Genomic DNA, 16,539 nt, shown 5'->3' with positions numbered 1-16,539 from the left:
TTATTCAAATAATTTCTTTTTTTTTTTTTTTTTTTTAAAGATTTTATTTATTTGACAGAGAGAGATACAGCGAGAGAGGGAACACAAGCAGGGGGAGTGGGAGAGGGAGAAGCAGGCTTCCCGCAGAGCGGGGAGCCCGATGCGGGGCTCGATCCCAGGACCCTGGGACCATGACCTGAGCCGAAGGCAGACGCTTAACGACTGAGCCACCCAGGCGCCCCTATTCAAATAATTTCTTGTCATCCCACTTAATCTCTCAACTAACTACTCTCTTCTTTTTAAAATATTTTCTTCACTTTGTTCTGTAACAGGACATTTATGGCTAACCGCCTACATTTGGACTACCTCTTCCAAGTCTCTTTTGCTAACTTCTTATCCTTAACCCGATCCCTTTTGCATTAAAAAGGAACATATTTGATGGAAAGCAGTGTCAGTTGTGTTACTTATTTCATTCATTAAACACTAATTCATCAAATATTTTTAAAGCTCATTTTTAACACATGTGAGTTTTCCTTAGATTGGGGATACATTAACAGTAAAATAAATATGATCCCTGCCCTCATGGAGGTTATGTTCTAGAGGAACAGATAGACACTAATCAAATATTTTTAAAAGTGTGTGTGTGTGTGTGTGTATGTGTGTGTAATTTGGTAAATACTAAGTAAACTTACAAGATGGCATGGCATTATATAGCTCACAGGTGAACTGGAATGTAGAGAAATATTCAATAAATGGAAAGTTAAATAACTAATAAAAGAAAATAGTGTATCATTTTAAATTAGTAAAAAGGCTAAAATCATGATTATTTTAAAATAAAAGCTGCTTTCATATTTAGAGTATGAGCAATAAAAGTGTTACTTTATGAAAACCTCCAGGGGACTTTATTTTAATGACTATATCAGAATAAATTATAATTGGGCTTTCTATGGTTCCATGTACTATGTGCTTTTGAAGTGCTCATGTAGCTCGAGGGTAAATTTCTTACATTCTTAATTATTCCTACAAAAGTTTTCTTCATTATTAATTTGGCCTCTCTATGAAGTAAGAATGTGCTAAATCAATTTTAGCTTAGCTGTTTTTCAAAGGATCACTGAATTTAGAAAACACTGAGACTTTACTATATCTGGAAGTTATAAATATTAATACTTAAATTTAAATATTAAACAAATAAATAAATATAATGGAATACAAAATAAAGTAGCACTTTATGTTGGTGCCAGGATGTTTGAAGCCCAAATATTTCTGAAGCTCAAATCCTAGTACTATTAATATCATCCTACTATTATGCAAGGTCAAACTTTTAGATTTTTCATGTTCAAGTAGACGACAAACCTATATATTAAAAATTAATCAACAAAACATGTTTTCACAAGGTAATTCTCCCCTTTTTCTGTTGGCTTGGTCCAAACACTAACTTAAAACAGTGAGACTGTACTGTTTTTAATACAGTAAACATAACTGCTCTTCTACTAATACAATATTGGAAACAATTATCCAAAACAAAGGAAATTAACCAAATTACTTTACTGACTAGAAATAAAACTGAGAGAATACTTCTTGCAAAGGCATCTCATCTTTCTTCTCTCAATTCAGATCATTCTCTGAAGAAAATTCTGAATGAATGAAATGGCTTGACCGATGCTCAATGTAGTTAAATGTTGACATATTGTCAACTTCATTGCAGTATTTCTCTTGTTTTTGCTTTTTCTTTATTCCTTTTAAATCTCCACTAACCATGCTTCATAGGTAGCTAGAGACAAAGTCCAAAGAGAAAATATTTGTGCTTCAAAAAATTTGTATGTAAAGACTGTAAGAATTATGTTATAGATATATCTGGGCTATATAATTAGAAAAAAAATTACCTCTGAGGTAGTTTGGTCATTCTGATCAAGGATACCTGCATCTTCTCAGATTAATCTATTATCAGTGACTAAAAACCATTTTTTCAGTTTCAATATTTATTTATTCATTACACTGTATTAAATGTAAAAATTAAAATAGCAATGATTCTGCACATTTTAATATTCTCTCACAGGATATAGGGTCCTGCTAGTGAATTAAAGTTTAAACTTGGAAATTCTTGAATATACTTTTTTTTAAGATTGTATTTATTTGAGAGAGCAAGAGTAGTGAGAAAGAGAGAGCACAAGCAGGGGGAGGAGCAGAGGGAGAGGGAGAAGGAGACTCTTCTGCCTAACAGGGAGCCTGACATGGAACTCAATCCCGGGACTATGGGATCATGTCCTGAGTCAAAGGCAGACATTTAACCTATTGAGCCACCCAGGTGCCCTTGAATATACTTGTTTTAAAATCTAATTTCTAAAAACATTGAGTATTACATTAATCTTTAAGTATGTGAATACTTAAAGATTTTCCCCCCTCAAGAACATGAACTTGGAAATGAGCTGGCATTGTTTAAATCCTGGATCTTCTACATAATTTTCTTCTTCTACTTTTTTTTTTTTTAGTTTCAGGTGTAGGATTTAGTGATTCATCACTTACATATAAGACCCAGTGCTCAATACAGCAAGTTGCCTTCCTCAATACCCACCATCCGTTTAACCTATCCCCTGACCACCTCCCCTCCAGCAACCCTTAGGTTTGTTCTCTATAGTTAGGAATCTGTTTCATGGTTTGCCTCTCTCTCTTTTTTTTCTCCCTATGTTCATCTAGTTTGTTTCTTAAATTCCACATATGGGTGAAATCATATGGTATTTGTTTTTCTCTGACTGACTTATTCACTTAGCATGATACTCTCTAGCTTAATCCATGATATATATTTATATATCACATCTTCTTTATCCAGTCATCAGTTGATGGACATTTGTGGACATCTGGGCTCTTTCAATAATTTAGCTATTGTTGATAATGTTGCTATAACTATCATATGCATGTGTCCCTTTGAATCAGTATTTTTGTATCCTTTGGGTAAATACCCAGTAGTAAAATTGCTGGATCATAAGGTAGCTCTATTTTTAACTTTTTGAGGGAATTCCATACTGTTTTCCAAAGTGGTGGCACCAGTTTGCATTCACACCAACAGTGTAAAAGTGTGGTTGGAAAATATGCGTGATATGATTTCAATTTTTTTGTACTTGTTGAAGCCTGATTTGTGACCCAATATGTGATGTATTCTGGAGAATGTCCCCTGTGCACTTGAAAAGGATGCTGCTTTGAGATGAAATGTTCTGAATATATCTGTTAAGTCCATCTGGTCCAATGTGTCATTCAAAACCTTGTTGATTTTCAGCTTAGATGATCTGTCCATTGATGTAAGCAAAGTGTTAAAGCCCCCTATTATTATTGTATTATTGTCAATGAGTTCCTTTATGTTTGTTATTAATTGTCTTATATATTTTGGTGCTTCCAAATTAGGGGCATAAATATTTACAACTGTTAGATCTTCTTGTTGGATAGTCCCCTTTATTATGATGTAGTGCCCTTCCTCATCTCCTGTTACAGTGTTTGGCTTAAAATCTAGTTTGTCCAGTATAAGTATTGCTACTCCAGCTTTCTTTTGACATCTATGTGCATGGTAAATATTTCTCCATCCCCTCACTTTTAATCTGCAGGTGTCTTTAGGTCTAAAATGAGTCTCTTGTAGGCCACATATACATGGTTCTTGTTTTTTTTTTTTTTAAATCCATTCTGACACTCTGTGTCTTTTGATTAGAGTATTTAGTCCACTTATAATCAGAAGAATTATCGATAGATATGAATTTAGTGCCATTTTATTACTTATTTCATCATTGTTTCTGGAAATTTTCTCTGTTCCTTTCTAGTCTTTGCCACTTTGGTCTTTTTCTTTCCCATTCAAAGAGTCCCCTTTAATATTTCTTGTAGGGCTCCTTTAGTTTTCATTTATCTGGGAAAATCTATCTCTTTCTTTTTTCTGAATGATAGCCTTGCTGGATAGAGTATTCTTGGCTGCAAATTTTTTCCCATTCAGCACACTGAATATATCATGCCACTCCTTTCTGAATTGCTAAGCTTATGTGGAAAGATCTGCTGCTAACATTTTTTGTCTTCCCTTGTAAGTTAGGGACGTCTTTTGTCTTGCTGTTTTTGGGATTTTTTTAAATCTCTACATTTTGCAAATTAAATACAAGATGTCTTTGTGCTGGCCTGCTTTTGTTGATTTTGATGGGAGTTCTCTGTGCCTTCCTGGGGAAGAAAGTCTGTTTCCTTCCCCAGATTTGGTAAGTTTTCAGCTATAATTTCCTCAAATAAACCTTCTGCCCCTTTTTTCTCTCCTTCTTCTGGGACTGCTATGATACGAATGTTATTACATTTGATGGAGTCACTGTGTTTTAAGTCTACTTTCATGGTCTAAGATTTTTCTTTCCCTCTTTTGTTCAGCTTCATTGTTTTCCATAATTCTATCTTCTATATCATTTACTCATTTCTCTGCTTCTTCCATCCTTGTGGTCACCACGTTTGGTTGGTTTCAAATCTCAGTTATTGTAGTTTTCTTTTTGGCCTGACTGGTTTTTAGGTCTTTTATCTTTGTGATAAGGGACTCCCTGGTGTCTTCTATGCTTTTCTGAAGCCCAGCTAGTATCCTTCTGATTATTGCTTTAAATTCTGGATCAGGCATATCACTTATATCTGTTTTGATTAGATCCCTGGCCATGACCTTTTCTTGTTCTTTCTCTTGGGATGAATTCCTCTATCTTGGCATTTTGTCTAGGTCTCTGTCTTCCTCTGTTAGGAAAGCCCATTATGTTTCCTGTTCCTGGAGGTAAGGCTTTATGAAGAAGAGGTCAAACAATGTCCAGGGCCTGGCACTTTAGGAGGTATCTCTCATGTGTGCTGCATGCACTCTGCTGCTGTGTTTTGGCCGTTGTATCCCTCAGGTCAGTCTTCTGAAGTTTTTCTTTGCCTACAGTGGGGAGTGCTTGGACCTGCCTAGAGTGTGGCACGTTTTCACGAGGTGTGCTCTGATATGCTTGTTAAAAGAGACCTGATGTTCTTTCCACTAGAGCTGAAGTTTTGCAGAACTCTATAGGTAGTAGACATGGTGGGGAGGGGTGGTTTTTGCTGGTCTTCTAGGGGAGGGGCTTGCTGTTCTGGCTCTCAGGCACACTTGACTAAGAAAAGCAGTACCAATGGAGTGCAGGGAGCAGGGGCTTGGTGTAAGAAGTTTAGGCTGTCAGTGTTGGTGCTGTGTTGTTTATGGAAGTTAGTTTATGCTGAGGGGCAGGGGAAGGTAATGGAGCCAGCCAGCTCCTTCATCCCTTGAAAGGAGAATTTGTGCTTGCTGCTGTCAGGGAAGCCCTCCCAGAAAAACAAATAATTTCCCCTCATGCGCCCTAGATGTTTTTCAGATTGTGGTTTTCATACTGTCAGTATCCAGGTTGCTTGCCTACCTGGAGCAGCACAGTGCACTCTGGGCTCTATCCCAGGCAGGCTGGCTCAGTTTAAAAACTCCATACTTTAGGGACCTGGTGTGGAGGGGACCCCTGCTGGTCTTCTAGGGGAGGGTCTTGCTATGCTGGGATTGGTGTAGGTTTGATCCAGAAGGGCAGTCACACCAGAGCACAGGAGCATGGGGTTTGGAGCAAAGTGCACTAAAGAGCCTGTGTCCAGGTTAGTCACTCTCAGCAGGTGTCTCTTCGCCTGTGCTGAGGGATGGGGGAGGGAGATGGGACCCGCCAGCTCTTTTGTCCCCAGAGAGGCAATGCTACCTCTTTCAGATGTGCTCCAAGAAGAGGAAATCATCTCTCCCAGTGTGTCTTAGGTGATCCTCAGATCATGCTATCTACCCCTGGGTTGCCTGCCTGCCTTTTCTACTGGAGCACTGCAGCACCCTTGGGGGTCTGTCTGTATCAGCCACACCATGGACCTCTAAAATTCTAATCTTTGAGTTGCAAAAACTCACTGGTTGCAAAAACTCATGAAAATCAGCCCCTCTCATTTTCTATTCAATGGCTTTGGGGAAGTGTTTTCCTTGTGATATTCTCTATGTGTTTCTCTCTCTCTCTCATTCCACGACCAGGGTTCCTTCCCCTCTGAAGCACCCATGATCTGTTTCTCCCTCAAACCACGTGTCTCTGCACCTCCTACCTTCCATGATAGGCTGGCTTCCTCTCTCCCTCTGGTTGCACAGTTTGTCTTTCAGTCCATCAGGCTCTGAGCTCAGTGGGGAGTCTGCTTGGGATTCTCTCCCTCTGCCCACTGTGCCCCGCCCCCCATGTGTGTGTGTGCTCTCTCTCTCTCTCTTTCTCAAATAAATAAACCTTTTAAAAAAAAGAACTCAGAAATCCTTGGAAATACAAAGGTGATACTTAATAGTTTCACATAACAAGTTAGGAAAATATATTCAAGACTTCAAAATAGAAAAGATTAAAAATTACATAAGAAAATAACTGATAAATTTGACTTCCTAAAACTAAAACTTTATATGTATATGAAGAAATAAGAAAGTGCAAACGCAAGTCTCACAATGGAAGATTTTTTAAAAATATAGATAACTAATGAAGGACTAGTATCTAAAATATATAAAGAATAAATCATAAGGGGGAAGAAACACAGACAACTGTATTAGTCATCTTGCACTGCCATAACAAAATATCCTAGCCTGAGTGTCTTGAACTACAGCAATTTATTTTCTCACAGTTCCTGACAGGAAAGTTCCAGATCAAGGTCTCGCAGAGTTTGATTTCTGGTTAAAGCTGTCTTCCTGGCTTGTAGACTGCCAGCTTTTCTCTCTGTTCTCTCACGGTCTGTCCTCAGTGCTGTGTGCACTCAGAGAGAGCCAGAAAGACCTCTCTCTCTCTCTTCCTCTTCTACTAAGGCCAGTGATACTGGCTGCTGATAATAATTATGCTAGGGAAACAGATATAAACCATGACTATTCCAGGCAAACTGTACACCCTACCACATATTCACTAGATTAACAAAATATAAAAACTTGACAGTACCAAGAACTGGTGAGAATGTACAGCAACTAGAACTCTTACTTATTGCCAATAAAATTATAAGTCAGTAGCATCCCCTTAGAACATATTAACACAATCTAAAAATTTGAAGATGCATAAGCCTTTGAAGCACACAGTGTACTCCTCTATATATACCATAGAGAAAGCTGTATACTTTTGGACCAAAATATTTATAAATGACTATTCATAACAGCATTATCTGAAATAGCAAGATACTAGGCATAACTTATTTTTATGGTACATAGATATTAAAGAATACTAAATAGCAATACATAGATATTAAAGAATACTAAACATATGACAATGTAATTTTGACTGAGAGAAGCAAGAGGTAAAATAATTTATACTATAATATTATGTCTTAGCCTAGCATGATAGTTAACTGTATGTGTCCACTTGGCTAGGCCACAGTACCCATGTATTTACTCAATATTCTAGATGTTTCTGTGAAGGCATTTTTTAAGTGGAATTAACATTTAAATCAGTAAATTTTGAATAAAGTAGATTGACCTTCATAATGTGTGTGGTTTCATCCAATCAACTGAGGGCCCTAAGAAAAAGATTGTCCTCACCTGAAGAGAGGGAATTTAGCCAGCAGGCTACCTTAAGACTTTCTACAACTCTTCTCTGAGTCTCCAGCCTGTAGGCTTATGCTACAGATTTTAGACTTCCAGTCTCCACAGTCACTTGAATCAAATCCTTAAAATTTCTCCTCCTCCTTTCCCTATTAGATTTCATGATGCTTATAATAATAATAAACAATGAGATTTTAGTTGGCACTTTCCTAAAAATTTTATATACGTCTAAATCTTTAACCTATGAGATTGGCACTATTATTACCCTATTTTACAGATTAAGAAACTGAAACAAACAGATTGAATAGCTTGTCCAAGGACACATAAAGAGTACATAGAAGGGTTGGAGAAGCTAAGATGGCAGAGTAGTAGGAGGACCCTGGGTTTGCCTTGTCCCTTGAGCATAGCTAGATAAGTATCACATCTTTCTGAGTATCCCAAAAACATTTATTAAAAAATCATAAACGGTCTTTGCCATAAAGTTAATTTTTTTGGACAGAATTCATGTGCTTATTGTTGAGATAGCTCTATTAGCATCGATTTCTATTCGTAATTTAGAATTTTAGGTTCCAGTATCATTTTGAGCAGGTTTTATTTTCCAAATTATCGTAGTTTTATTCCACTATCCCCTTGTTCCTATTGCTCCATTACCAGCAATTTTACCTGTATGCCCTACCACCCCTTACACCTTCCTGGGTCCTCAGCAGGAGAAGTATCTTGGATCTTCCAGTTACCAACCCACAATTCAATTCAGAATCTAATCTTAAGACTCTCTGTTCCTCCCATGTCTCTGTTCCACAGTTTGACATGATTTGTAGATAGATCCAGACATTGTTTTACTATGTCTTCAGATTCTTTTCACAAGAAAAGTATTCTAGGGGCACCTGGGTGGCTCAGTTGGTTAGGCGACTGCCTTTGGCTCAGGTCATGATCTTGGAGTCCCGGGATCGAGTCCCACATCGGGCTCCCTGCTCAGCGGGGGGGGTCTGCTTCTCCCTCTGACCCACTTCCCTCTCGTGCTCTCTGTCTCTCATTCTTTCTCTCAAATAAATAAATAAAATCTTTAAAAAAAAAAAAAAGAAAGAAAAGTAGCCTACGCCAGCTCTTAGCTAAAAGTAAATAATCACATAAAGAGTGATCCTCTACAAGAACCAGACTTTTGTTTGGCCCTTCCCACTCTGGACTCAGAGCCCAGCAGCCCTGTGGCTCTATTCTCACTCAATTTCTTAGCTGTGAAAATGTAAGTCTTACTTTTTCAATTGACCATTATGCCTTTTTATGTTTTATCTTCCATTAATTTTTATTTGAGCAGAAGAATATACTAGAGCATCAACTTTCTAAGCTATTCTGGCTAAAAATCTGGACTTATTTTTAAATGGAAGATATTTTTATTCAGAAGTCAGTTAGAAATTGAAAATATTAAGAATAGTCTCTAATCCCTCAATTTCATGATGTTAATCTTCATCCTCTGACCTCTTTTTGTAAGGAATAGATGTATCACTATCTAGCATTACTGAACCTCTCACTTACCCACCAAAGAGATATGTGCTCTCTTGACGGGTATGGTGGAGATTTATCCCTGCTTCCACACACCAACTGGTATTAATTCTATTTTGAATGTTTGGTACAATTCACCATTGAAGCCTTCTGGATTTCTGTTTGTTGGAGGGCTTTTGATTACTCTTCAATCTCCTTACTAGTAATTGGTCTGTTCAGATTTTCTATTTTATCATGATTCAGTCTTGGTAGCTTGTATGTTTCTAGGAATATATTCATTTCTTCTAGCTTGTTTAATTTGTTGGCTTTCCAACTGCACTGAAAGTCCCTAGGTCAAGATGTTACCTACCATAATAAACATTGTAGTTGCCCTCACCTCATATTTAGTCTTCTCCAATCCAGTTTCCCAAAAGCAACTCAGATTACTGCATTTTTCTGCTTAAATCTCTCAAGGACCTCTTAGTGCTTTTAAAATAAAATCCAAATTCCTTACAAAGACCACAAATCCTTGAATGCATTAGCTGGTTTGCAATCCTCTATCTTCACTCTTCTCCAGCAATGTGGATTTCCCACCCAACTCTCTGTTTTTGGAAAACTACATTCTAGTATCACTTAGGGGCATATGAATATACTGATCTCTCTCCCTGAAATCTTCTTCCCTCAGTTGTGTGCTCAAGTGGCTCAATCAGATCTTTCAGATCTCAGGTCAAACGTCACCTCCTCAGAGAAGCCTGCCCTGATTATCCTATCTAAATGAATTCTTCCTGTTTTCTCTCTTATCACCCTATTAATTTGCTTGATAGCATTCAACACAATCTGAAACCAATCCAACTATTTGTTTCTTGGTTATGTTCTTAATCTCATTTAAAATATAAATTTGAATCTCATTTAAATATAAATTTAAAGACCTTTGGCTCAGGTCATGATCTGAGTCCTGGGATCAAGTTCCACATCGGGCTCCCTACTCAGCGAGGAGTCTGCTTCTCCCTCTCTCCCTCCCCCTGTTTGTGCATGCTCTCTCTCTCTCTCTCTCTTTCAAATAAGTAAATAAAATATTTATATTTTTCATTATTTCATTCTGGGAGCTGATATAGTATCATCATGTAGTAGGAGCTTAATAAATACTTGCTGCTTCTTTAAATTTGAAGGATGCATAGCACAAATACTAATACTACACACTTTAGAATCACAGCAACCTTATTTCAAGGCCTTTTTTGCATTTTTATCTTTTGTCCTTGGAAAACCGACTTAACCAATTTGAATCTGATTCTTCATCCTGATTATATATGTTAAAATAATGATCAGTAACATTTATTGAATATTTGCCATGTGTAAAACATTCCGATAAAGACTTACATGGAGGGGTGCTTGGGTGGCTCAGCTGGTTGAGCACTGGACTCTTGATTTCAGCTCAGGTCATAATCTCAGGGTCTGAGATCAAGCCCTGTGTGGGTCTCCGTGCTGGGTGTGGAGCCTGCATGGGATTCTCTCTCTCCCTCTCCCTCTGCTCTTCCTCCTCTGTTTGTGCATGCTCTCTCTCAAACAGAACAAAACAAAACAAAACAAAAGCAACTTAAATAGATCAGTTATTTTAGCTGTTAAAATAATTTTATGAGGTAGACATTTTTAACATTCCTGTTTTTTAGAATGAGAAAACTCAGTCTAACCGTTAAGTAACTTTCCAAAAGTTCCACAGCTAACAGTCTTAATCCAGAGGCCATGCTCTAAGACTGAAGTGTGATACCATTTGTAAAGCTATTGTGTTGGTGGTTATTATAGTTATTATTGAGCCAAGAAACTATTCCTAAGGCCAGAAACCACTTGAATTAAACTTTTTTTTTTAACAAAAACTCAGTTTCATAGCCATGGAACGTAAGTTCTGAGGCCTTTTCTGTATTTTGCTGCATGCCTGGTGTGAATCATCACATGTGGTTTACTGATATCAGATCAAGAACATTTTTTGGGCTGCATACTATCACTGAAAGCATAATTTGTAATTTTCACATCATTGCTTTAATTGAATCTTTTGAAGTTCAATAAAATTCACATGATCATCAGATTTTATTTTCTCATATTTTTTGTTTGACATCCCACAAATTAATGTAAGAGCTCTTATTTAAAAAAAAATGCACATACAACCATTGCATCTTATCAGAGACTTCATATTCCCATGAAAAATAAAGCAGTTTAAAATTAATTTAATAATTATTTTCATTATTATTTCATCATTTTTCAAAATATTTCATGTTTTGGATATACTTGTCCAAGCTTAAATTATTAAAATAATAACTAATTCCCTACTTTACTGTTTCACGTCAAAGATGTTTTCTGTATCTAGTTAATTTCTTTCTCCTTTAATCTCTTATGGTAGTTTAGTTTATTCATACCACTTAGCCTATCAGGAATTGTTTTGGTGTTTTGCTTATTTGTTTGTTTTGAATTTTTACATCCTCTATAAATTCGAAGCTCCTCACAGACGAATGTTGCAGGAGTAGATAGACAACAGAGTGCCCTGATTCTTGTTATTGATACTCTCTCTCTCAGAAACTCTTAAATATCCATGGGTTTTCACATTTTCCCTCATAATAAAATATGGAGAACATGTAGCAATGAAAGGTAATTAATGAAAATCTATGTAAATAAAAGCAAATAATAGAATCAGGATAATTCTAGGTTCTGTCTGACCTCAAATTCTGTGCACTTAGGTCTTAACTGTTACTTGTAGTGCTCTCCATTCTAGACTGTAATAAGTTGGGATTAGAGAGATGTTTTTATCTTTCAGTATCTTTCAGATCTTACCGAAATCATATACTTAGGCTATTTAGTAACACATGATATGTAGGTAAGTGAAATGAAACAGATTGGAGAAAACAATGTCAATACTATGTAATCCACTATTCTGCAGGGACAAAATGCCAGAGCTCCTTGTTGCTTGTTGGAATTTATTATAAATACAGTATGCTTTCTTTTAATCCTTGTGACATAATAGCATTCTTTACCAACTTCAAACAGTTTTATTCTAGTGCATGAATACATTCTCCACTTTGCTGTCCCTGGGCTTTAACTATGTTACTCTTTATTAACATCATAGTATTTATTGAGGGCCTGAGCTAGGATGTGTTAGGCATTGCGTGTAGGACTGAGAACCAATGGATGAATGAAATACTGCTTCTGTCTTCAGAAATATTATAGGCAAATAGTGAAAGATGACATAAACAGGTATGTAGGATTGAATGGAAATAAGTATTAGATCATAGATAACTGTATGCGATATCTTCATTCCACACTCCAAGAACCAGGCAAAAGAAACAGGAGGAGGAAGATGAACAGGAGAAGGAAGAGGGGAAGGAGTCAGCAAAGAATCAAAGCAAAGCTATTGCTCAAATTCCAATCATCTTCCAAAATGTAGGTCAAGTTCTACCTTCTCTGCAATATTTTGTGATATCTCCACTTGAAAGTAAACTTTCCATTTTCTGAACCTTTCATAGTTTTTTTTAATTTTGTGTTGGTTAGCATATATAATCGTCATGTTACTTATTTTCTCAGCTAGATTGGAAAACATACGTTATACATTTACTTATTTCATAGAGAACAGCATGACTACTTTAACTCAATAGATGTCCAGTGTATATATTTCAATTAATGAAATAAAATTATAAATATAATAAATATCGTAATGGAAGGTCTTATAGCACCATCTGTCAAATCTTACCGTTCCTCAAGCTCCCTCCCCACTCCCCAAAAATGCTATTTCCATTATTGAGACTTTCAGAGGTTTCATTGTCCTCCCCTGACTACCATTAGAAATGTGACTGTATCTTTTTAAAGTCAGTTTATATTTTTCCTTGTGTCATATTGATCTTAGATTGATATGGGATACAATACATTTGCACATAATACATATCAATACAGTATATTATTAGCTAAATTTACATTCTCATTCTGTCTTTTGTTTGGTTGGTTGTTTTTAACCCCCTGGGATTCCTTCAAGTGCTGTGAAGATGGATGTATCCAGTGAATTGAGTGAGGAGCATTTTTCCTTCCCTAGGATGATGACAGTAATTAAAGTCATAGCTTTTAACTGATGGCTTTTAAATCATCCTTATGTTTATTTCTAGATTTTCCCTAATGAATAGAACAAAGGAAATTATTTTCAGATTGGCAAATAACAGTAATGGTTTCAAACACTCTATTTAGTGTTTGCTACCTATATTTATCATTTTCTGTGCATACTCACATACTATTTTACAGTTTATTATTTAGAACAGTAGGTTGCCCCTCCTCCAAATAGAATAAACTAATTTCAATTTGCCTTCTAACTAGAAACAACTGCTAATGATATGGAAATTTAATGAACACAAGGCAAGATTTCTTTCATAGAAACTATTTCACATCATATTCCTTAAAAACCACTACATTTTAGAGTTCTTTGGTAATGGAAGAAACAAGTCATCATAATTTCATGCAATCATGCTGTTTTTCTAAATAGTTTATGGCTGTGACAGGTCATTTTTAATCCAGCTAGCTGTGTACATTCTATTAATGCGAAAAACCCAAACTATAAATTTGCAAGCTCTTTCTGCTGAAATAACGTCTGTCCCTAAATAGCTTATTTCCTGGTCCACAAGCAAAACAATCTTAATCAGTTTATTGTCTACATCAATGTTCATTAACAGCAGGACAGAGTTGGTTTTAGTAAATACAGTGAACCATTCTTTGGTCCATTTTCTGCATTGGTTCCTGGAACATGTATAAGAATTGGGCAATGAATGCTTTGTCATAACATGGCCAAGCCTGGAGGAAAAGTGAAAGCAGAGGCATCTAACCAGGAGCAAGAACAATTCTGGACATGAGTTTGCAGTTATCTCTGATGGGAAGCTTACAGTGTCTTCCCTGCTTGCTCATTAGTAAAAAAAAAAAACAGGTGGGCATACTCTACTTGCCTCAGCCAACAGTTTTGATAAGGAAAAACATACTCCTGCAAATAATCTGGATCCTCACAGGTACATTATTTTACTCTTTTACCTGGAGGTGGGAAAACACACACACAGACACACACAGACACACACACACACAATTTAAACTACCATCTTATATTAAAACTGTCCAATCAATTAGTCTATCTCCTTACTGGATTGCAAATTTAAGACACAGCTCTCATTATTTTACATCCCTTTATATCAAATTACAAGGTCTATACTTAACAGTAGTTGAGGATGAAAATACATCGGTAGATTTGAGATAAATTGAAACCAAGAAGTCAGAGAAAATCAGAGAAGTGATGCTCAAGAGCTTAACTAATTCCCTGTGGTTCTTATCTCTGGAAATGTAGCATCACCAGTGGACTGAACTGAGCTGGGGCTCTTGAGCCACATCACCCCTGGGCCCTCTAACACCTGTATTTCTTCCTCATCTCCTTCATGTTTACTGTCTTTGTAGATGCTCTGGGCACCAAATATTTTCTTCATTTAAACATTTTCAAACAAATACATAATGTCAATCCATTATAATCTATAGGAATAGGCATTTACCTGAATTTAAATAAAAAAGAGCAGTTCTAACCTATAATATGCTCCTCTCAGCTCAGATGATGATTGAAGTAAGTAAGTGAACAATGGCTGTGCAAATCAAAGGTGGACCTAGCTCCCCCACATCACTATCTTGATTTTGGAGAACTTCATCTTATTTGTCAAAAATCTGACACTGCTTCTGTCCTGGCACAGGGTTCTAATAATCAGAAAATTTATTGAGTATCATATTTCTTGGCCTGAGAGTATGGGACACTAAATACATAGCTGAATAACTCAGATGTAGGAAAAAGAAATATTTCACATCATTCAACTTGCAGGAGCAAAAGTATGGTTAAGCTCAGAACTTAAAGAAACAGTTTGACTGAAGAACCAGGACAAAAGTTTAAAAGCTGCCCAAATTATTAAACCATAACTTTGATACAGCAGAGCTCGGGTTGCATATCAATAGCCTTCTTCTACTCTTCTTGAAAGAATATTGCAGAAAGGTTGTCTCTGTTACTATTGCTATGTCACAAAGCACCCAGAAAATTAGTGGCATAAAACGTTCCTTGTGTTATGCTCACAAATGGTGGGTCAGGAAGTCGGACAGGAAGAAGTAGGAACAGCAGAGGTGGCTGTCTGTGCATTAAGATGTTTGGGAACTCAGGTGGGAAGATGGGAGCCAGGGGGTCACTTGCAGTTTGGAGGCTGGAATGATATTGATGGACATCCGTTCACTCACATATGTGGCACCTGAGCTGGAATGATCAAAGTGTGCACTCAGCCAGGGACACTTATCCATGGCTTTTCCTGTGGCTTGGGCTTCTCACAGCATCACGATTGGCTGTGAGGGCCTCAAGAGAGTGACGATTCCTAGAAAGCAGGATGGAAGGCCCTTTCTGACCTATTACTGAGAGTCAGAGAAGGGTCACTTTCACTGTATTCTCTTGGTTACAGGAAAGTCAGCTGAGATTCAAGGAAAGGGGATATAGAATTTGCCTCAGAGTATTGGCAGTGGTGATCTGTTTTCTACAGTCAGTTAGCAGGTAAACTAAATCAACAAAATCTCCCGTAATTATGTTAAATTGAAATGTAAACATTTTAATACCTTCAATTAGAAAAGACATAAGTAAAATTTTATTGAAATCACCAATAGCGAACATTTCTAAACTGGAGCTTAAAAGAGAATTTAAGACGACAGAGCGTCGTTACAATGGTTTGAGTTAGATTTTTTGATTTTATGGTGGTGAGAAGTGATACGCGTTCAGTAGAAATCATACTTTGTATTTTGAATATTGACCTTTTCCCGGGCTGGTGATAGGCAGGGCATTCCTCTCCCGTGACAACAGGCAGCGGCGTGAGTAGCAGCTCGGTCTGCCATGAGATCACAAGGGTCAACAACCGACATAACCCTTCTGTAACGCTGCCACCATTCCGGTTTTCGCTTGCAGTACAGTACTTAACAAACTGCATGAGATATTCAACAACTTTATTATAAAATAGGTTTTGTGTTAGATGATTTTGCCCAACTCTAGGCTCAGGTAAGTGTTCTGAGCACATTTATGGTAAGCTCGTCTAAGCTATGCTTTTTGATAGGTTAGGTATATTAAATGCATTTTTGATTTATATTCTCAATTTCTGATGGGTTTATCAGTATGTAAATTGAGGGAGATCTGTATTTAAGAGTGTTCACTTTCTTTTTATATTATTCTTCTGATAACTTTTTCAAGAGTGACCTTGCTTCATTTCTGCTCTTAAGTAGCTCTCTAAACTTTGATCCAGTACTTTCTATTAACTCAACATCTATGGGGCCATCTCAACAGTAGGATGATCTTCTGAACTGGGTTATGAACAGCCCCGGTTCCTTGAATGTTAATAACCTCCCTACTCAGGGCCTACATTAATAGTCTTTCTATCGGAGACGTGCCTTTCCACTTACAGACTTGAAAAGCTCCACTAATGTTTTTAGGAGCCAAAAGTCAGGTGGGAAGAAATATATCATCAAGCGATTGCTGC

The sequence above is a fragment of the Leptonychotes weddellii genome, chromosome 6, assembly GCF_054177405.1.
Source record: "Leptonychotes weddellii isolate Sample4059 chromosome 6, ASM5417740v2, whole genome shotgun sequence".
NCBI classification, from domain to species: Eukaryota; Metazoa; Chordata; class Mammalia; order Carnivora; family Phocidae; genus Leptonychotes; species Leptonychotes weddellii.
Note: the sequence above shows the minus strand (reverse complement) of the source record.